Genomic DNA, 22,321 nt, shown 5'->3' with positions numbered 1-22,321 from the left:
GAAACATTAAATTGCCTTTTCCAGACTACATCTCTCCTGAACTAAGCTCTACAGTTCCGTAGCAATCTATATGTGGATCCACCCAAATGGTGTTTGACTTAACTAGGCTAGTTCCTAAATTGATAATGTTGTTAAATTGATTCAGGAGCTGTGCACAAACCTTGAGGACTCCTGTTTGTATTGCATAGTATATTTGCAAACTATCTTCAATGCCATTAAACTCAGTGGAAGTTTGTAATGCATACCTTGTAACAGGCCACTCTTCACACTGAAGTTTAGTTTTTGCAAGTGGGAAGAAACATCTATAGCAATCTTCAGCTGCTCTCCTAACTGCTAAGAAAATTTCTATTTTATGTTGCAATGTACTGCAGTATCACAGGAGCATACAGTGCTAGTAAAAAAACCCAAATTCTGGACCCTCTGAATGACTGCATAGAGAATACAACATGTATAAGCTGGTATAAGAAAAAAACATAACCCAGATGGAGCAATGTAGTGCAGTATAAAACAAAGTTAGTGTTCTTAAGTGAGACCAGACTGTCGGTTCATCAAATTCAGATAGCACCCTTAATGCCACTGCAGACAAGGCTTTGTAACCCAGGTACCATTAAATGCAAATAGAAAGCTGGCAATCACTTCTTATTTCTTGTAATTCAGGTGTCATTTCTCAAACTGCCGCTTTCTCATACATTTCCATTTACATATTCTCACGATGTATGTAGGCTTCAACGTACAACCTAGTAAGTTTGCAACATGCAGCACCGTGAAAGATAAGTCTTTGAAATGGCGGGACATTTCAGGGTGAACTGCTGAGCTGTCATTTTTCTAGCAAGCTGTATTTCATAGCCAATACTGCCTTCTGCAACTGAGTAAAATTTTCTCCTAAGGCCACTTTATGCTACATTATTCTATAAATCTTTAGAGAACCTACACCCCAATGACTAATCACTCAAAGTCCTAACTAATGAGATCTTCAGTTACTCCCATTTAAATGGCATGCAAAAGTTATTAGGACTGAATATGAATTTTCAATGAGATCTAGATAAGCACAGAATACTGTATGGAACTTCAAAAACAAAAACCTAAAGGAGCTTTCCATAACTTAAAAAACTGTCAGTAAATACAGGTCTTTCATTTTCCCCTGCTTACCCAGCAGTGCTGTGCTTGCTCAAGATTTTGTATTTGGAAACATCACAAACAAATAATTTTGGGAGCAGAAAGAAGGAAGGAGAGCAGCTGACAGTCCCATCAACATGACAGCTGCCTGGCAGTGGTGATTAGAAGCTAGGAGCAGTGTTGGTAGGCAAAGATAAGCACGAGACAGTAAGCAAATCCTACTTATACCTGCCAATGACTAGCCTACCCGAATCCAAGCCTCTCTTTGTAGGCTAGATTCGATGTCATCTCCCCCAGTGACAACCCTCCCTTGTGTACTGCAGCAGTGACCTTTTCCTGTAGGGCTCAGCAGCTCTAATCCAACCTGTCAGACATCCCAGGAACCACTTTTATTGTTATCCTACATACAAAAACCTTACGTTTCATGATAAGCAAAATTAGTAGCTGCTGCCAGAATTAAATCATTAAGGCCAAATGAGTTCATTGACATTGTTGTCACTACAATGAATAACCCAATCTCTACTGTTGCAAAAACTATTGATTAAAAAAAAAAAAAAGATTTTAAAGAAGTGGTTACAGTTATTTTCAAGAAAGTGCCTGCACAAAAAAATTGAACCTGAAAACAGCATTGTTTTCTAATCAGTTTACTGTGAATTGCTCTGATTTATTTCAATATTCAGCTGTGTGATGGATGAAAACAGCCTTAAATATTTTTCTTCTACTATAGTGTATATTTTGTCATTAACCTATGAATATTTCCATTAACTTAATGATATATTAACAGTGTAATAAATATTAAAAGCATAATCAGTGGCAACAATCACTACGAAATACCACAATTCTCCTGTTTCCTCTTGGTTTATGTGCAAAAACAATTTTGAAATCACTAAGTCTAATTTCAGTTTACCACTTTGTCTAGCAAAATGTTTATTACAATATGCTCTAGGGATTAGTATTCAACAGGTAGACCACCTACAGTGTGTACAGGGTTGTATAATACCGTGAAGAAAGTCAGGAGGTTCTTCTCCTTGATTAGATATTAGATCAGCTTTCCCAAGTTCTCACATAGCAGGACTGGGAGGCCTCTCTGCTATTTTACAGCAGAAATTAACTATCAGATAGAGGGGGGTACTGAAATCTTTAATAAATAGCTTTTTCCAGAAATCTCTAGCAAATGCAAGGGAGCAGCACTGCTGAAAAGCAACAATATGCCTGTAATGTTCTGTTTCATCACAGCTTGGCTATTTGTCAAGTGTAAGATGCTTCTCTCTGCATGTGAGAATTATATAAATAATATAAACTTGAATGTATTAAGTGTCAGGATTACTAAGCAATGATTTCCTGATCCCCCATGCATTGTGTTCCCACAGTGTGATTCTGTATTTAACTTCTAGGATTGACTGATACTGCCTTCCTGCCTTCAAGAATTCACCAAGCATCATTTTTAAGCATTCTCTTGCTTTTCCTCTTCAAATGTTAGGTTGCGTTTTGTCCAGATGCATCAGGTTATACATTTATGTGGGAATATTTCTCCCTGTTGTTGTTACTAAAGGCTAATTGTACCTTGAAAATTAACCGTTGCCTTACAGAAAACCAGTGGATTGCTTTATCAAAATGGACACAAACATTACTATCTGATAAAAGCACCTTTTCTCATTCAATTTTCATGAGATTATAAAATCTATCACTTTTCTTATTCTATTGTGATCTTTTTATTGTTATTTTCATTGAACTTAAACTATATTCTCATTTCCTTTGACTCCAGCTTTAAATCATTTTGCTTTGCTTTTTTGCCTTGTGTGTTCCAACTGCTTTCCTGATTGCTATCTCACATATATTTATTTAAATTTCCTGCCTCCTACCATTTGCTGCCTTTTTTTTTTTCTTGAGTAATTCATTTTACTGTATTTAAAAAAAACTATAAAAATCCCAACCCCGTGAGAAGAGGCAATTTAACAAGTTGCTGTGGGCAGACCATAAACTTGTTACTAAGGGAAATAGAATATTCAAGGTGAGAACAGCCAAATAGCACTGTTTAGCAACAGTGCAGAATTAGACTGGACGCAACAACAAACAATCTTTCCAGCGCAAATCTCTAACTTCACAGCCCTACCTTCTCAGTACAAAATACCCTCAATTAACTTTTTCATGAAAAGTTTCATTCCATCTACTTAAAGAGGGATCTATCAATGAGAAGTTCTGCTGAAAAAAATAATATATAACAGTACTTTGAAAGAGGAGCATGACTGAATCATTAGAGAATAACATTAGGTGTTGGCTTTGACTGAATTTGAACAATGGCTGTAAAGTTAATTTGAGTGATTATTACCATTAGTCATCATAAGATATATTACGGTATCTCCTAGAAATAATACCCAAATGTTTTGGTTGAATATGCTGCATGCACGCTGGAGCAACATACAACTGAGTTTTTGCCCTTGAAACGTTTAGGACACAACAGGATGAGGAAACAGCCATGGTAAGCACAGAAGCATCAGAAGTGACCAGATGCAGAACTGAGCAGAGAAGCAGGTGAAAAAGTCAGACAAGGGTTGTTTGCTCAATCAAGAACATGAGAAGTAAAGGTGTAAAGGGCAGATTTATCACAGTTAATTGGAAGAATACATTTTCCCAGTGCAGAAATTAAGCACAGGTAATGTATGGATGCTTCTGAGGCAAAAATGGCTATAAAGCTTTTGAAAACTTAATTCTGCGGGTCTCTGAGGGACAGTCAGTCCACAGACAAGCAGAGTCAGTGCTCTGATGTTTAAGACAAAAAATAACCCATTTTCATCTATTTTGCTAACTGAAAAATAAGGAAAACAGCACTGGGATGTTTGAAGTATCAATGCATGTTTGTAAATAAAGACAGCTATATAAAATATTAAATAGTAGATACTTCCCAAGAATGATTATGAAAGTATAATACTAGAGTGTTAATTTCCTTTGTCATTGTCCATTTCTACTTCTGATACATACAGAAAGATATAATGTCAATTAGGTCTAACATACAGCATCATGCTGTCGGGTGAAAACTGGCAAATAATTAGCAGCTCTAAATGACACTGTCAGGATAAATTTTTAATTATCTAGTTCATCAGACTGTGAGAACAAAAACAGCTTTTTGAGCCTAATGCATCCTTGAAAAATGCTTTATTGAATCATTTCACTTTCTCCATAATCACTAGGAGAATATTTTCACTGCCTTCTTGTCCCTTTGGCTCATAGTGTCATTATTTATCTGTTAGCTTTCTAAGATAACTTTTATGTTTTATTCTTCATGAGCTGAAAACTTAACATGCTGTGTCACTGCTATTTAAGGTCACATTCTCTTTGCTTTTAACTCCCATCAGTTTGCTAGGTTATATTCAAAGTCAACTAGCTTTAGGCACAGAGCCTACACAGATGGCAATGGCACAAAGAGGCAGCACAGCTTGTGAAGACCACTGCTTCCTCTAATAACAACATGCTCATATACTCTACACACAAAAAGACACTGATGTACAAGCATGTACATGAGTACATGCTCACACTACACCTGCAGGAAAGATATGTGTAGGCATATATATCGCTGAGTTTTCCTGTGAAGTTGGTTTGGTAAGATGTGTTCTGCCTCCTCTACACCTCTCAACAGTCCCACTGTAATATACTGAAGTATTACAGTGGGACTGTACCAACTGGTGACTTACCATGACAGACTTTCTGCAGAACAGAAAAGTAACATTTGGAGTTCATTCAAATCTACTGTGGCATAGGGGTGGACACATGGTAAAGAAAAAATGCAAGATTTTGCCTGTTGCAAACTTGCCTACTACAAAAAGCATAACGACCATTTGGTCAGGCTTGGGAAAAAAAGAAATAGTCCATGTAGATAATTTAAAACCAGTAAGTGACAAAGTATTAGCCCAGGAACTTCAGACCTTTACTCTGATTGCCTGTTCAATTAGAAGTTGCTTGGTTTGGGGTTTTGATATTTCTTTTCAAGGTAGATTGAAACAGAGTATTCTTCATAATGATTTAATGGTTCCATTAATTCTCTATTGTGCTTCCTTTAAATATGGTCTGAAACACAGTTCATACTTATTAAACAGGAAAGAGTGGGGTTCTTTTTTGTAGAGGTAGAGAACCCATGTCATAGTAATTTTCTTGCCTTGCTCTCTGATTCTTCTATTGGAAGGTCCCCTAATTATTACAGCCCCAAAGCACCTGCATATAATACAAGAAATCTGGCTGAAACCCAGAGAGTGTTCATCCTTTTCAAAAATCTACTGCAAAACGTATGGCATTTTGTCTGAAAAAATCAAAGCAGACTCTTCATTTAAATTACAAGGAGCAATATGCACCCAAAACAGCAAAATGCTGAAAGGAAGATTCACAGTTTGGTTAGAACATATCAATCAATGTTTGATATTCAAAATTAAATCATTCTTAGGCTTTGAACTTGAATGTCAAAGTCTATGACACAAAAAAAAATGTGAGAAGGTAATAACGAGACTTCTGGCTATCTGGGTTTAGAGTAGTAAATGTACCAGGATCTCAGTCAGGGAGATAAGGAGAGCTGTGTTAATAAATCACTGCCAAACAGCAGCCAATCACCCTGGATCTCTCCCCTGTATCCTGAAGCTCTCTCATCTCACATAAATGTTATCTTGAGTTAAAGCCAGAAAAGAACAAAAAAGCAGGGCTACTGCTTGGCTGAAATTGTACACACACAAAAGAGCAAGCCCAAACCAAAATAAGCGCAGAAAAGAAAAGAAAAAGTCCTCTATCAGCTAGAAAGCTTCAGGAAGACATAGCAGCAATATGGCACATTTCATTTAGTCCTTAAATTAGTCCAGTTAGACTACCAAGATTCAGAGGCAGGTCACTAACATAAGGATGGAGACGGCCCCAGATGGCTTCATTATGTAGAAGGAAAAAAAAACCAAACCAAAACCCCCTCATTACAAAGAAATTCTTTTCCCACTTTCTACGTTATTAGATGATGGCAACACTTGAGCTGAGGAGCAGACTAGCATGTAATGGATGAAATAAAAATATAGCTGCAGACAAAAAAAAAACATCTGAAGTCTGTTGCAATAAAGTCCCTGCCAGCTTGGGAAACTTTGTCACCCTCTCGTGCTCCAGACTTCTTGGCTATCTCATTTGTTACCACCCACTTTGCAAAGCTAAAGTAATTGCTTTGAATGTTCCACATCAGCAGCATTTATCAGGATGTCAAAGGTTTCTTTCCAAATTGAATACTGACAACAGCCTTTTGGTGGTTTTTCTCATTCCTGACTATAGTTTCTCTCTCTCAGAGTCCAGCCAGTGCTCATTACACAACTCTACAAGAATGAACCCAATTTTGCCGAGGTCAGTTGAAGAGGTTGCAAGATAAGGTCCTTTCCAGCCTAACTATTCTATGATTCTGTAAGTGGAAAAAAGACAGAGCTATTGAAAGTGGTACACTGGACAAACATATGAGACCGCACAAGCAAACTTGAAAAGGAATGGCAAGCATCTTCATAAATACAACTGGGTAGAAAAAAAAGATTCTTGATTTTGACAAAGCAGCAGAAGGGGGGGGGGGAAGTGAAATTTCAAAAAGGAACCATCACTGAGTGATAATCTTAGCATCAAAAATGCAGGGGTGATAAAAGATGGCATCACTATGGGAAAGTCTTATAATTAATTACTGAGTAACTAATAGAATAAAGTATCTACCAAGGAGAATCAGAGTTTATTTTGAATTACAGGCTACCCTAGAAATGTGGAACTACAGAAAAGAGTTTGAAATTCTCTTCTTTGTTAAAACAAACAAAACCAACAGATATTTAATAGAATGAAAGTAGCTGGAAAATACGGGGGAAAGAAAAAGAACCCAAATCTGAACTCAAACAACTTAGTTACTAGAGTGCAGGAAAGCTGATCAAACCTAAAAGACACCACAGGAGGTATAATGGAATTCAATACTGCTTCAAAAGAAAAATGCAAGGAGAAAGAAATGACCAATGAGATTTCAAACTTCGAAGGTTAAAAAAGTCATTTCTTGTAAAAGGAAAACGGGGAGGAAACCAATTAATAACATGGTTTTAGCCAAGTCTTGCAGGCAAGAGATAATGCCTGAGAAGCAGCATTGTGAAGTAAACCCATCCAAATGGGAATACAGACAGCTTTTCTAAAAATATCTGCAGAAAAAACTAGCACTAGGATGAAAAGCCCATCAAGGAAGGGGGTTTGACTTTAAATTAGTGGCGACTCAGAAATAACTGAGGTAGTGGCTTTTAAAAAATAATCAATTTTCAGTAAGAAAAAAATAAAACTCTGGCAAAAGTTTGGATTTAAAAGCCCTTGTTTTCCCTGTGATGATTTAAAAAAAATCTAATATTTTTCTTAAAATTTACATAAAAATATCCAATGGAACATCTTCATAGAGAAATATAAACATAATACTAGCTTTCGGAAAATGCATGAATATATGTTCCTGTCCAACAAATTAGTTTTGTCTTTGCCTAAAATAAGTAATTTAACAACACAAAAATGAAAAGATACTGGGAAACAAAAAAAGTTGAACTTGGTTAATTAATGGAACCTGAACATTAAGGTGAAATGGTGTATAAAGATAAAGACTACAACTAGCTACACACCACATATTCAAGAATTTATTTTTTATAAGAAACATTTGCTGCCATGCATTTTTGTAGAGCCTCTGATAAAATGAGATTTTACTTTGATTAGAATATGAAGCCAGCTGGTTCTTAGGGCTTGCACGAAGTCCTGATGGCTCTGACACACAGACTTTATTACAAACTGGCAGCTAAATATGTATCAGAGAACTTTGAAATTGCAGCACGAAGGAAATCTATCAATACTTTTTCACCCCTATAGCATATTACACTAACATATCATACTGATAAATATCTTTCCATTCCCAACACAATTCAGCACTGATTTATCTAGATTTAATACAGTTTTCCTTTTTTATCTCATTTATCTGGTAAAAGTTTTACACAGTCAACTACTGCAGGTTAAATTCCCTGATTCACCCCAATTCCACCTGGTTCATCTTGCAATCCATGTCTGGATTTCCAAGATCTGAGGATGAATGGAAATTAATGGAATGCTTTTTATAATCAAGAGCATCTCAAAAGGTTCTGGAGTGACGATTTGGCTGCACGTAGCAGCTGGCAAGAGCTGAAGTACAAAGCTTAGGGAGCCAGGACACCTCTGCTGAACTCTCAGGTTCCTCTCAGCTGCACTGCAAGGACACAGGTCTCTCTCTTCACCTGGCCAACATCCTCTGCAGAAAAAGGCAGATCATATTCCTCTAAAAGAAGTCACAGCAACAGCACCAATGCCAAAGCCAGACACAACAGAAATACTTGCTTTTTCTTTCCTTTTTTTTTAATCAACAGCCTATAAAGCAGTTTCAGAGTATCCCAGTTGAGCTGTATGAGGATGTTGCACTGCCTTATTTTGCTGTTATATTAACCAGAGCCTCAGGGCAGCCATGCAGGCATGCACACTGTATCTACAGTCCTCAGAATAACGTTCTCCCCTGTATCCTTTTGATATATTTTACACACAGTTTCAGCAGTCTCTTTAGAAGAACTTCAGGTGTTAGGAGATGTATGATAATTTTCCTTTGGGATACAATTAGTAACATGGTTCTACATGACAAAGCCCCTTTTCTGCTGTGTCACTGGAAGCTTCCTGCTCTGGGTTCAGCCCAGGCAATGGGTCACTTTCTGACTGCCTTTTTAAAATATCCTCCTTTTGAAGAACTGCTTAAGTACTAAATCATTTCAAGTAAGTACTCTCCGACCAACTGTAAAGAAAATTTAGACTGTGCTAACAATCCTTTTGGGGAAGCTTTTAATGGCAAATACAGTAATGCATGTAGGGAAGGTACTGGAGATTCACAAGAAAGCAGGCATCATGGGGGGCCCAGGGTAGAAGCTATTCCATCTGTTTCACTGGGGCCAAGTATTAAAAAGCATATAAAAAATGTTAGGCTGATTAAATATATTACAGACCCACAATATTCTCATGAGACTGTTCTAGCAAAAATACATATACATATTCTTAAATCACAGGGATTCAACATATTGGTGTTTATTGTCCTATCAGGAACAGAAAAAGACAGGGAAGGAGATTAAGATTCATGTCTAACCGAGCTTCTGTAAAGAGCAAAAGCTTTCTGTGACATATACATTAATCCACAAATTTCTCCTGAGGGAATTCTCCAGGGTTAAAATAAAAGAGAAAGTAATTTGCTAAATCTACAACTTAAGCATCCGCCTCTTTAATTTAATCACATACCTGACATGTTAAGCATAAACTCTGGATTATGGCAGACTTTTGTAAACAATATTTTTGAAAACACATTCAAAGACGAAATAGACAATTAACTCAGAAGATTTAGTTGTTTTAATATTACTTAGGTGTATTTCTGTTTGCCTAAAAGATGAACAGTAAATATAAGAATTTAACACTGTTCTCTGAAAAGATGGTTTTATTTACAGTTCTGTAACCTTCACAGAGCAAGCCATCCTGAAATTATCAGATTGCTTACTGTCCTGATTTTTTTAATCATAGAATAGAATTACAGAATCATAGAATAGTTAGGGTTGGAAAGGACTTTAAGATCATCTAGTTCCAACAACCCTGCCATGAGCAGGGACACCTCACACTAAACCATGTCACCCAAGGCTCTCTCCAACCTGACCTTGAACACTGCCAGGGATGGAGCATTCACAACCTCCCTGAGCAACCCATTCCAGCACCTCACCACCCTCGCAGTAAAGAACTTCCTCCTTATATCCAATTTAAACTTCCCCTGTTTAAGTTTGAACCCATTACCCCTTGTCCTATCACTACAGTCCCTAACGAAGAGTCCATCCCCAGCATCCCTGTAGGCCCCCTTCAGATATTGGAAGGCTGCTATGAGGTCTCCACACAGCCTTCTCTTCTCCAGTCTGAACAGCCCCAACTTTCTCAGACTGTCTTCATATGGGAGGTGCTCCAGTCCCCTGATGATCCTCATGGCCCTCCTCTGGACTTGTTCTAACAGTACCATGTCCTTTTTATGTTGAGGACACCAGAACTGCACACAATACTCCAAGTGAGGTCTCACAAGAGCAGAGTAGAGGGGCAGGATCACCTCCTTCGACCTGCTGGTCACGCTTCTTTTGATGCAGCCCAGGATACAGTTGGCTTTCTGGGCTGCGAGTGCACACAGAAGCTGGCTCATGTTAAGATTCTAAACCTAATCAGAAGGTCCTTATTTATTTTTCCTACATTTTCTGAGTTTTTCTTCTTTAGACTGTATTTATTTCCTGATAGCTGGGCTCAGGTTTTCGAATATAAATCCTATAAACCCAGGTGTGAAATGCTTAAGTTGAGTTCACTATTCCTAAGATTTATATTGCGTTTTTATCTAAACTTCTCCCTGCAAAATACAACTGAGATACCAGGAACAAAACATAAAACTGCTACCCAAACAAGACAAGGTGTTTTCCCAGAAACTGGCTCCATAACCAGCAGAATAATAAGAAATTAATTTGATTTTTGATTAGTCCTCTCCCAAATACATGATTTTTTTTGCATAAAAGTGACAACACTGCCCTTTATTCTCTGACATATTACATGAATAACTCTTAGCATGGCATTGATAGTTAATCCTAATTTTTAAGACACTGGTCTAAAAAACAGAGCTTCCAGAGAGAAGAAAAAAGTTGTCCTCATAGCCTGTGTGCGTTTTCCTTGAGCACAGGACTGGTGTGAGGCAGCTTTGGTTGTTCACGTAGTATAGGGCAGCCTCTACATTGTTTTATACCATACCTAGGAAATTTTACAGGATCTCTTTTAAAGGTTTAACTGAATATCTGGATATATGCCATTATGATTTTTTTCTGTAGGGGAACCCACTATGTGGGTAGTAGAGAGAGAACAGGGCAGGAGTTGGAAAAACAGGAGACACACTTTAAAGCCAGCTTTATTAGAAGAATTCACTTTCTAGAAGGATCATCCACCAAAAAAAACCCAAATCCTGAGTTCCCTTTAGTTAGAGTATATTCATGAGAAGCTGCAGCTGACGGTCAATTCCTAATGCTTTTTAGAATATATTATCAAGACAGAAATTTCTTTCAAAACCCGTCATCTACTGAAAAATAAAGAATAATCTATTTTTTATATTTTTCTTTAATTATAAAAACTTAAAGCTTTGATGGCAATTTTGCACCCTAATAATTACCTACGGCAAGGCAACTGTGAACCCAGAAATGCACTACTATCTCCTTAAAAGAGAAGCTCAAAGACCTTAATCCTTTGGCAATTCAATAATTAGTGAAATGAACTCAGTATTTTTATTTTTGCTACTACTTTTGTGGGGAAAGGACAACAGCTAAACAGAGTGGGGCCTGATGGAGAAGATGCTCACAGATTTAAGACAACAGATATAACATCATTCAGTTTCCCCTTGCATCAGAGCCATGGGTAGTGTAAGAAATATAGCTCCTGGCAAAGAAATTGTTACAGCTCCCTGAGTAAGCACTAGTCAAACCTACTACAGACTGAGGACCAATATTGCATGTAGCATTGACGACCAGCTGCCTTCAGTATTTATTGCCTTTGTGATGATTTGCACGAAAGAGCTGCAGCAGGTCCAAGTATATGATGAACTATCACCAAACCAGCAATCCAAAATTAACGAACTATAATAAGTTTTCTGTGATGTAAGCTGTTCTTGCTGCCCACTTTGGAAATCCACAGAAACTGGTTCAGAGTTCTTGAGGCTTACTTACTGATATTCAACAATACAGTGACATGATAGAATGACACTCATATACATGCCCAGTCTTAATATTTCCCACATTGCCAATCCAACAAAATCATTCCAAAAGAAAATACGACAGGTAATTTTATGGAAAATAGCTGTTTAGGGAAAGCTATTGACAATCTAGTTAGGATATTAGTTTGCACAATTTATCTGGAAGGTTCCAAATTATTGTTGTTGACATAGTTGATTAGTTGATAGGCAAAAAATTATTTTTCCTACATGCTTTTCCATTGAGTTTATCCACTTTTTTAGTCATTAATGTCTCAAGAGTATTGCTGGTATAGTTAATTTAAATTATTAAAGAGAGAGAAAGAAAAATATACAAGAGAGGGAATCATAAATTTCTATCTTGAACAAAGGAAAAATACTTGTAAAATAGAGCCAATTCAGTTATTTTTATGCATCATAAGATTTGGGTCATTGGGGGCACACTGAGGCAACTCTTTTCATGGAGGGGAAGGATTTTAACTCTAAAAGGAAAAAGAAATAAGTCTTTAACCTTAAAGAAACACTGATTTCAAGATCTCTGCTGCACAGAAACTTGTTTTCCTAAAAACCCTTTCTAAAATTCATTGGAAGATAACTCCTTCCACTAAGGAGCTATCCCCAGATGACAGTACAACATGTCACACTTTGGCTGATGTAACTCCATAAAGGCTTGTCACTTCAGTGCCTTGCTCCACTAGTATTTATTTTATTTAGAATGAAGCAAACCAAACCAAAATAAAACAAACAGAAAAAAAAATAGACCAAACCCAAAAATCCCGTACAAAAGCCAGACCAAAAAAATCCCCAACAGCCATGGTTTCTTTTAAACTGAATTCTTCAAAGCAGACATGGTTCATCTTAACATAAACCAAAAGCTAGCTGTCTAACCATGTTCCCACTACAGTCAATAGAAAGAGATAAGAGCATCCAGGTGGCAGTTCATGAGTCTTGAAGATTATACACCTTATTGATCACTTATCTCTCAGAAACCATTACATGTTCTCCAGTAACCCCAGACAGTCCACTCATTAAATTTTTTCTACTTTTGTATTTGAATCTGGCAATAAGTAACTTATAGAAAGATCTAGGTGTGGTTTAATAAAAAAAATTAAGATAACTACAGCCTACCTTTATTCCTCATGTCCTGTTCCTAAAGTTCACAGTCTCACTACTAAAACTGTGTGTGCATTTCTGATTTTTCACTCATCTCATTTTCACTGATGAGCAGTCAGAAGATATGGAATGCACAAGATAATGTTTTCTGTTTCTGTTGATTCTTTTCCAGAATCTATTCAAATCCTATCCATTTGAAAATCTTAATTTCACTTTTAAGTTAGCATACTGAGTATCTGATAAAAAACATTGCATATTATAATATAAAAGACCCTGGCTTATGTCAATAATAGATGCTGTCTTCTAGATAAAACACTGAGGAATGATGAGCACCTCCTCTGTCAATTATTATTGCCCATGACACCAAGCTGTGTGATTTTTTTGGTACGCTGGAGTAAAGGGATGCCATCCAGAAGGACCTTGACATGCTTGTGAGGTGGGCCAATGACAGCCTCATGAAGTTGAACCTAGCCAAGTGCAGGACCTTGCACTTGCTAGGTCAGAGCAATCCCAGGCACAGCTACAGGCTGGGTAGAGAGGTGGCTCTAGAAGTGGAACAGATGATCTATATTTCTTTCCAACCCTAACTATTCTATGATTCTATGCTTATTGTACTTCCCAGGGCAATTTAATTATTTCCAACACTACACATGCTTTTAAACTGCAGTAAAGCAATTTTTGCTTCTGTGATTTACCTACACAGCAGTTAATAAGGTTAGCAGCCATTTTACATTCTGTTCTGCAAAATGAAACAGATCTAGAGCATAATGCATCCAAAAGGAATATAAAAGAAAGTTCAGTACATTGAAAATTAAAGCTGATGCACATAGGTAGCAGATAAAAACCTTATTTGTGCAAGTAAAATACAATTAAGCAAAGCTATTTTTAAAATTTAATTCAAATACTGTATTTTAGATTATTCAATCCATTAAGCAGGTTTGAATTATAACTATACTGTATCCTTTTGTAAAAACCTTCTGTAAAATGCATTGAGGGTTTCACTCTTTCAGTTTACACATCTGATCCTGCTTAAGTTGTTATGACAATCGTTTGTTTACAAAGGAAATCTTTGAAGACTTAATATTTTAACAATTACATACAGATGAGATTAGTGCTGTAACTTCAAAAGAAAACAAACTCCAAGCACATTGCTGCACCAAGCATTTCCCTGTGCAGAGCTGAACTTGTCACAAGGGGCTCAGGAGGGGCAGGAAGCTCCACAACAGCACTCGGAGAGCAGATTGAAGAGGGAGGAACATCTTTTCCTCTCTCCATCAAAAGAAGACTCCAAGGTGACAGTTAAGATTTATAAGTAAAATGTTGATACAAGGAAATGGAGGGATTTTTTTTCAAAGAGGAAGGTTAACATGTGTTGCACTCCACAGCCAGCTTCCTGCAGCAAGGGGTATTCTCTGCACTGGCTGGCAGTTTTTCTGCCCCACTGGACCCTTCCCATTTTCCCTTCACACTCTCTTGGTTTGAACACTGCCTCTAGCCAGCCAACAGGGTTGAAAGTCCATTTCTTTTTCCATAAAATAAAAGGCTCTCATGTTTTTTAACCCGCACAGCTTTAGGAACATCCTTCTCTTACATTTATCTAACCATAGAAAAGCCATGACTCTGGCTGTATTCTGGTTATCTCTTTCAGCCACTACTTATGAAGTTACCTTGCAGTGCAATTGCCAGTATAAAATATATTGAATATCACTGGTTTCCTGCAGCCCTATGACATAAAGCAGTACTGTTTTGCCCTAAGATCAGCACATTGTAAGGGAAAGAATCAAAACTGGAGTTTGCCTCTTTCGTACTGCTCAAGCAGCAAATGTGCACTTGCCCCCTTAAGATGCAAAGCTAAATTTAAATTTACCCTTCCTTCCACCTACCTGTTTTGTAGCACTGCCAGCTAGGAGGAAGAGCAGGTGTACAAAACAGCAGCAAGAAGCTGTCAGAACAGATCATTTTACCGTTTTCTCATTACCTCTTTTGGGTACAAAAAAGTGTAGCATGATGTGGCTTTCCATTTTTTTTCCTGTTTCTTTTCAATTTAGTGGTCTGTGGAAGCTGCCAAATCCAAATGCTCTTTAAAATGAACTTATAATTATATATACTTGCATTAAATTCAAGGTGAAGGGTTTTTATAGTGTTACAAGTTAATTACTTTTCTATGACAGTGTTAATTGGAACATTCTTATAATTTGTATGTTTAGTTTGCCAAGTATGCATATATATGCATACTACAAACTAACTCAATCTGGTAAGTAGCTATTATAAAAATAGTTCTTTAATAAATTACTTAAATAAGAAACAAGAATATTTTGCTCCACAAGGAAGTAGGTCTCTCTGAAGCAGTTTAGAACAGAAGACAACTTAGCGATCACAAGCTGCTGCAACTCCAATGCTAAATTATCACAATCACAATTTTTCTATTAAGTTTCATGAAGCATAAAATGTGCCGTGTTTGTTAATGTTGGAGCTGTAATCTCAATTGCACCTATTTTATTACAAATTTCATTTTTTTTTTAATAGCCATGTAGGAGAATCAAATTACATTTTTTTCCTCCAGCCACCAAGCAAATAAAAATATTTTAAAGAACTTTTTATGTTTCTTGACTTCAGGACTCAAATATACACAGGAGATTTAAGTTCTTTAGTTTTATATTTGAGCCTAGGGTATTTTACATACTGATTTAAATCTTGTTACTTCTGCCTTATTCTAACACAAAGGAGGCAGTACATTAGTCTTTCCTGATAACAGTGAAGTAAGATAGTGGACCAAAATGATGCTGCTGCTGAAACTGTAAATTGAGTCTTAGGTAGCTTTTATTACATACATTTGTTCTCCCTTCAGAAGTAGACTACAAGCAAAATAAACCATCTGCATTTTTCCTGAAGGGAAGTATCACTAATTTTTTTACATCTTATAAAGTCCAGTCTCACTTCAAATTATTTGGAAGTATCTACACCAAACTTCAAGAAAAGCAGAAACAAAGAAGGAAACCGGTTGCATGACATTAACACCTAGCTCCACACCATCTACTTTGAAGAAGTAGATTTGTAAGAAAGAATGTTGAATGTATCAGCTGTAAACAGCCAGCCTTTGGTTTAATGAACCTACAGCAAACTATACGCTCAGCTCATTTAGCATTGCACGAGAATGTGATTGGCTTCCATTCTTTGCCAAAGTTTAAAAACTTATTTTCATTAATTTGTTTTTCATATAAACTGGAATTAGTTGATATTGTCCCTCTCTCTGCCACTTGACAAAAACGGAAAAAGAGAAAACTTCATCATTCATTTCACATAATCACTTGCAGTTCAGTCTTGTTTTAAAGTAAACATCTGCCATGCACTGTTCTTGCTTTTTCTGAATGTAATTTCCTTATGTAAGCTGGGTGCAAAGAAATGTGTCTGCAAACATGATGTTGCAGGATCATGACAGTTTAATGTACTAATGACAACATGCTAACAATGCAGTTCGTTTATGTTACTGATATTAATAAAGTATCTGAACCTAAAAACACACAGCTGTGAAATGTTTCCATGTTTTGGTTTGTGGTTGGCATTTTCTATAGAAATTTAAAGCAACCTTACAAAATTAGATCAAAGTCCAGTTGCTCTCCTTACTTTGCACTGTCCAAATCCTGACTTTCGAAACCATGACCAGAAACAAAGTCATGTTCAATTACAAAATACCATTCTTTCTAAATTAATAATGCTGTACAAAATCACATTACTGAAAATTTTCTCAATATGGTTTTGAAAACAAGGTACTTGTTCTCAAAGGATCCTGAATACTTAACAATAAAACGAGCCAAAAAAACATGAGTGATCCCTCTGACACAATTATTCTGCTCTTCACGCAGGGATACACACATATTTATGCTCTGGGTACTTAAATTTAGCTTCCTTACTTTGCAGAAACAATAAAAATTGAGATACACATTGAAACAGATACTTCTAACTAGCAACTTGCTTGATAGCCTAGCAGATGCCAGGATGTGGAAAGATTTACACCAGAGATTCTGAAAATGCAGGATCATTTGAGAATAATAAAAGTAAATGGTGGGAAATGTTAACAGCAACAGCTGTGAAAAGAAATTATGGAAGATTAAAAGCATAGAAGAGAGCAACAGCAGTAAAACCAGTTTAAAATTTGAATTGCTTTACAAGAGAGATTGTTTCATTATGGTTTCTGGAGATATTTGAGCAATAACTGTGAAAACAGTGAGGTATAGATATGTATATTATTTCAGTATCCTAAGAATCTACTAATACTGTAAAATCACAACCAGGAAAATCACAGAAGATCATACAACTGTATGAACCACATTGTCTTTAAGGTCTATAATGACTTTTTTGGTTGGGCACAGAATAGCAATCATAGGCATATTTATTGGTGAAAGCAGGTGCCACACAGAGCAGTAGTTTTGTAGCAAACCTAGTTTTTTTTCTTAGAAAGTCTTAGACGGCAAGAAGCTATATCTATTTTATGTTTTATTATTTACTATTTCGTATCTATGGGATGAATGAAATTTGACTGCCATAGACACTAGTACCCAGAGATGGACACAGCTGAAATGTAGATGGCTGTGTCTACACAGTGTATAGTTCAATATTGTGGCATATACATTTTGTTTAACTATCCATAGTACATCCTGCTTTGCTCCCAGTTTGCAAACTGAACAGGCAATAGTTGCAACATGGCAGAAACAGTGATCACACTAACACCAAACTGCAGAGACATGGCAGAAAGCACAGCATTATTGCAGAATTACACATTACACAGAAGCATCTAGATAGAAAGGCAAAACATAAAGTATTCCTGCCCACTGTACAACATCCCAAAGGGTTAAATTTCAAACGGCATCAGCAATTTCAGTGCACTGCCAAAATTTTACTATATGAGATCAGGCACTGAATTCTATCAGGATTTTAAGTTACTGTTCATGATGCCTCTCAGTCTTTTCTGCTACTACCAACTCTATGATACAGAGCCCTCAGTTCAACACCCCTCTGAACTCTGGAAAAGTTCCTTTTCCAAAAGTACAGTATTCCAACTCAAAGCTCATGTACTCAGACAAACACCAGAAGAAGACTTAAAGTCATTCATCCAGGAAGTTAGTTAATAAACTACAGGCAAAATCTGCTATTATTTTATTATAATTAAAATTAGTAATGTATTATGGTGATTACGGTTTGGCTGAGAACTAACAGGCCAGCCTGAGCAAGTCTGAGATAACTGCCAAGTCTTCTGCACATGTGACAGATGGTGGAAGCATTTTAAAGACTCCCTATGCATAAGAACTCTGTGTAGTAGGGACTCAGACTCAATGCAACAGCAAAGTAACTGAGGCGGATCATGATAAAAGCACACTAAGCAGCATAAGCTACCCTTAAAACTTTGTGTTTCATCCAAAGAGAAGGTGAAGAAGAAAAAAATAATGCATTCAAGGGATGTGAAGGGTAAGTGGCTACACAACTTATGTTGACTGTTGACTGACAAAAGTGAAGGAAACTGTGGCTTTTGATACAGGGCACTAAATTCAGTAGGTATAAGGGGTGGAAGGGCAATTTTTGAACTCAGTGAAGCTATATCTGCTTCTAAAATGGATTGTTTAAACTTCCCTAACAATTTTTATAGAAAACACAGGGTGGTTTGGAAACACTGAAACTTACTTTTCAATAAACCTTACTCTTCCCAAGAACATAATTTATTTTGTGTGCTTACGTCTAATCTCTTTTGGCTCATCTTACTTTGAAAAGGGTTTTGAACTCAAAGAATGTTCCTCAAATACTCCCTCTAAGAGTCGCAGAAGGCAAATGCTTGAGTGTAGAGGAGGAAGACAGAACAAGAAATGAAAAGTAACATCATACCACTGAGAACTCTCTCAGCCACATCCCAAGTTACACCCGCTGCAGAGAATCCATCTTCCTCCCTAATTAATTTCTTATGGTATCTGAAGCAAGGTAACTTGCAAGGAATAGAGGATTATAGACCAAAAAAAAATAAAAAAGAAGAGTTCAAATTAGAAAAAAATCAAAAGAACGATGTTACAACCACTGATATCTGATGCTGCCAGTGTCCCTTCAGCCTTTCATTGACCACCTCTTTCCCTAGAACAAATTCCTTTCTACAGCAATATGCTTTCCAGAGCAGTATGCAAGTAATATTTAAGCATTGGCTTATGCTGCATTTATGAGTTTAACTTTTTATGAAGTTTCCCTATGAGCAATTTAATGAATTATTTGGATGAGCTCTCTCAGGCTAAGTTTCCACATGAAGATCCTTCAATCCTTTGCTTTTTAGCAAGAAGTGGAGATATAGGTTCTATCTGAGACCAGTTTGGAGTGGAATTAGAATGGGGATCTGCTTGACTTTTAACACCAGTTCCATGCCTTTAATTTCAATGAATTTTTCCTGATTTATCCATGAAATGAGAATCAGTCTGAAAGTATGGATTTGCCAGAAATGGCATTACTCTTAGAGATATAAACAGCCCACCTAACTGAAGAATATTGAACTGTCAGGTCACAAAATGAAAAAAGTTTTAAAATATAGGCAGAAGCTGCAATTTAGGTTGTCAGAGAAAACCAAAATTCAGTTTTCATGAAGAACATGGGTTTGCTGTCAGCAGAAGTTGCTGGCTCTACTGATGGACAGAATACTGAGACTTCTCTCCTGCTTGCTGATGTAAATCAGGCATTTGCAGCATGTAATTTATTTCCTGCCTGCACAGAGATGCCAACAGAGTTCTTTACAACAGAAAGGCCAGGGGAAATCATTGCAATTATGAAAAAGGCTTAAACTAATGATACCATAGTGAAAATGCATATGTCCTTTACATATCTACAGGGATGACAGGAGGATAATTCTCTTTTATGGAAGCTCATCATACTGGTGGCAAGGCAAACCTTGAAGCCCTGATGCAAACCCTGTCATTTTTTATTCAAAGTAGAAAAAATAGTATCTAAAAAGCTATATGAGATAAGATGAAATCCCAGGTACCTATGCTATTATGAAGGACCAAAACATATCCTGCCAAACAAAGCAAGTGTCTCAGCAACCTCTATTCCTTTTTCCACCTGATTTCATATCAGAAATATGACACATTGAAGATCAATATAGAGTTTTTTTTGTGTGTTTGTTTTTGACCTTATACAGTTTTTTTTGTGACCCATGTTGGCAAGCATGTGTTTATGATCAGAAATCATAAAATATTATTTTTTCCCACTTTCTAAACACGTTTGCTGCTTCAAGTAATAGCATACATTTATAGACAAAGAAACCCCATCTGTATCAACAAAGGATGATTAAGGCTGTAAAAATCAAGCACTGAAAGGTCAAGAAGTGCCAAAACTGCCTGAACATCTACAGTATAAATCTCCCATGTCTGTGCTTTATGATAAGCTTCTAAATTACATGATACCATACAGCATGTTCTGTGACACCCCATTTAGAGGGTCGAGTAGAGCACAAGAGTCCAGCTTTCGTTCTTTGTGTAAGGGAAAGCATTCATTACGAAGTAAATCCTATTTCACATTTGTAGGATTTAAGTTCAAAAATTAGGTTGGGGCTTGGCTTGCTCACGGAGTTTGTTAATGTCAAGAGCACCTTGCAAATGTACAATGAAGATCGAATACAGAGATTTTAGTTGTTGAGATCAGATAAATGTTTCCTGAATACACACTAATTTAATTTCTTTAAAAGCCCTGACTTTTGCATAAAATTGCTCAAGACCCAAAACAATCTCCTGACGAATTTGAAGTTACTACTCCACAACCTGACAAGTGATAGACTCAGAAAGACTCAGAAACAACAGAGTAATTTTTAGCACAACATTTTTTGCCAGTCTGACGAAGTTGTATAAACAAACCAAAATAGGAAATGCTGGACCATCTCATTAATTGAGAACTGCCGATAGCCTCCCTGCATTTTCACATGAAAACATGTATGTACCTGCTCACTATATAGAACAAATTAACACATACATTACTAAATAACACCTCAAAGCAAAATAAACACGAAGTGTTTGTTGGCATCTGGAGCTTGAGGAATACTAGGAAAAAATAAAGAGTCAATTCTTTTGGACCTTTTTTTTTTTTTTTGTGAGGGAAAAAGTGCATGGTTTGAAACCTGGGTGTGACTATTGCATGGTGGGAAGAGCTCTAATAACTTCACTCCCAGGTGAAGATACAGACACATACAAAAATAACTTCACTCCCAGGTGAAGAAAAGATACAGATATATACAAAAACGTGGGTGTTAGCAACATTCTCTGTTTTTAATTACATGATTCCCAGCCTCTGCATTTTCCACCCTCTCTCCCACTTCGAGCTTAAGGTTCCTGTTCTCACATACAGAGCTCCACAAAGTCCCTCCTGCCCACATCTCATTTCTCATTTTCTCCTTCTGTTACTGCCTGAGTTCTCTCCAAATTATTTTCTTGAACGCCTACTGTACTCTTTGTCTGGTCTTCACAGCACATCAATACTTGTGTTCCAAAGAACCAAGCTGTGTTTATTTGAATTGCTATCTAAAATAGGCTTTTTCTGCAAGGTCAACAAATGCTAATATGCCAGCTAAAAGCAACCTTTTTTAAGTAACTGATTCCTTAGATGAAAATTATCTTCTTTATCCTGATGCACTGTTTGACTAATGCAGACTCTTCCTGACTTGTGTCACAGGTGTGTTTTCACCAGAAAACTGTGAAAAGTACAAATTATATTATATCTAGGTTAATATCCTAGAACTTCTTCAACTAATTTGCTGGGTTTGTAAAACCAAAGCCATTCTGTGAACCTCTTCTCCATTCCCTAAACACATTTTTTTCCTTAAAGGAAACTGAATTTTTAAAGGACGGGACTGAAATCAACCCCCTAAAACTGAAGACTGCCAAATTCACAGCTTCTCCTTATCTCTACAATGGTCTGACCAAAACTTCAGAGCTGACAGTTCTGCAAAAGCTGGGTTATGATTTTTTGTTTCTCAGACATGGATACAAGCCACCAATATGAATCTACTTTAAGCTCAAAAAAAAAAAAGAAACAGAAAACATTTGTCTAATAAGCAGAAATAGTGGGAGCTTGTTTTTATGTTCACACCCCTATATACACATATAAGAGCAGAATAGTGTTATTTCTTTCTTCACACTGCACAAATAATGGGATATAATCCTACTTCTTCCTTCCCACTGATCACAGGTACTGCCTTCTTGACACTCACAGAGGGCAAAATCAGTGGACAAGACCATGGTTCTGGTTCCAGCCAACTCCAGATATGTG

At 36.8% G+C, this 22,321-nt stretch overlaps 1 protein-coding gene across 1 annotated transcript in view; it reads right to left on the bottom strand.

The window, feature by feature from the left end:
- NAV3 (neuron navigator 3) overlaps window positions 1-22,321 on the bottom strand; it is a 261,611-nt gene that overhangs the window by 86,073 nt on the left and 153,217 nt on the right. The gene's annotated exons all lie outside the window — the stretch shown is intronic.

The sequence above is a fragment of the Melopsittacus undulatus genome, chromosome 5, assembly GCF_012275295.1.
Source record: "Melopsittacus undulatus isolate bMelUnd1 chromosome 5, bMelUnd1.mat.Z, whole genome shotgun sequence".
Classification (NCBI taxonomy): domain Eukaryota; kingdom Metazoa; phylum Chordata; class Aves; order Psittaciformes; family Psittaculidae; genus Melopsittacus; species Melopsittacus undulatus.
This window is presented reverse-complemented; position numbering and strand designations above follow the sequence as displayed.